Source organism: Octodon degus, unplaced genomic scaffold (assembly GCF_000260255.1).
Source record: "Octodon degus isolate 3935 unplaced genomic scaffold, OctDeg1.0 scaffold00112, whole genome shotgun sequence".
Classification (NCBI taxonomy): domain Eukaryota; kingdom Metazoa; phylum Chordata; class Mammalia; order Rodentia; family Octodontidae; genus Octodon; species Octodon degus.
The window spans coordinates 7800953-7802640 of record NW_004524688.1 but is presented as its reverse complement, the minus strand read 5'-3'; the positions used below and the strand labels follow the sequence as shown (position 1 = coordinate 7802640).

General features: G+C 41.2%; 1 protein-coding gene across 2 annotated transcripts in view; it reads left to right on the top strand.

Moving 5' to 3' along the window:
• The window catches only part of Rptor (regulatory associated protein of MTOR complex 1), a 427093-nt gene that overhangs the window by 77590 nt on the left and 347815 nt on the right, over positions 1 to 1688 (top strand). The gene's annotated exons all lie outside the window — the stretch shown is intronic.

Here is a 1688-nt window from a genome sequence, read left to right as displayed (position 1 = left end):
ATGTGGTGCTGGGGGATTGAACCGCGGTCCCTGTGCTTTGCCAAGCTTGTTTCAAGTAGGTGCTTTAGACCACTGAGCCATCTCTCCAGCCCTCTGCTTCCTTCTTAAATGTTCTCTGAAGAATGTCATTTTTGAAATGTTTTTCTTTTCTGAAGAAAAGATAGCAAGTCTAAACATCAAAAGATACTTTTGAGGCTACCTGAATTTTCTTTTAAAAAATTAATGTATCAAGAAAATATTTTTGAGTTATTGTTGTGGCTCCCACAGGAATATTTGATTTTCAGGGTTGGTAATCCTTTTGGAAAACCCCAAGTAAGGTGTAGGCCCTGTATACAGATGAGGTTTTATTTATTTATTTATTTATTTAGTATTTAGTACAAGGTTTGTAGGATCTCACTATGTTGATTGGACTCTAGTGATCCTCATGTTTTCAATGCTGGGATTACAGGCGTGTGCCACCATGCCCAGTCTCAATTGCTGTCTCAGCACGCCCTGGGGGCAGGGCCTGCCCATCTTGTGGTGCCGGGGATTGAACCCCGGTCCCTGTGCTCTGCCTAAGTAGGCACTTTAGTCCACTGAGCTATCTGGCCGGCCCAAGATGAGGTTTTGCCATGTTCAGATGAAGGACCTAGGTGTTAAAGCATGACTATTTGCATTCCATGTGTCATGAGTGTTTTCCTGACTTTCTAAGATTGGACCAGATAGAGAAATGTTAAAGAAAGAATGCTTGGGGCCATTAGAATTACAAGAATGTCAAGAAGGAATACATATAGTGAAGAGCAGGCTATAGAAAATATCTCAGTACTTAAATCTTAAAGGTTATAACCAAGGAAGGATTTATGGCAGCTGATGAAAATGTGTGTGTAGTCTGTGCCTCTTAAGTTCTGGGACATGGACTTGATTCTTAGACCCTGGTTTGCTGTCAGCTAGGTTTAGTGGTCGATAATTCCCAAAGGCTATTCATGTGTGCTGTCAGTTTTATCAACAGGACTTTGGAATAAATTGAAATGTTACCTTTTGTTATTTCTTGTTTATGATATTTTTCACCTTTGACCCTGTCCTGTGGTAATTTCTCACTTAGAATTCCTTGGAGTAATTCAGTCATGGGAGGGCTTTCAGACATTACTAAGGTAAGCTTTGGTAAGCCATCATTTTTACATAGGTGGCAATGCCATTCAGAAAAACAAATGAAAATCCAATCCAACTAGATTAAGCAGAAGAAATTTTGTCTAAGAATCTCCAAAGGACCTAAAAACCAGAGCCTGAAGTTATGGTGCTGTATTTCTGAGACATGGGGAACAATTATAGAAGCTGCTGCTGCCTCCCAAAGAACCAGTAGACATTCATCCACTTGGGGCAGTGGCCTGGCATTTGGGGCTCAGAATCTGATTCTTGGCTGGCATCATGAGTTGCAGGGACCTGTTCACAGACAGCCCTTGATAAGTGTCTAATGCATAGTTGTTTTTGTTTCTTACAAAACAACTATGGGTGGTGGTCCAGCTGTGGGAAGTGGTCATGTGTGGCAGGTGTTAGAAGGATCATGAGCATGACAGAAGGTTGGGTTTGCTGTGGTTCCTCTGTGGTGTCTTAGTGGATGGTTTGTTACTAGGCTCAGCCTTATAAGAGCTTTATTTACCTATTCCTCTCTGATGCACCTGCTATCACCTGTTCTTTTTTTTTTTTTTTTT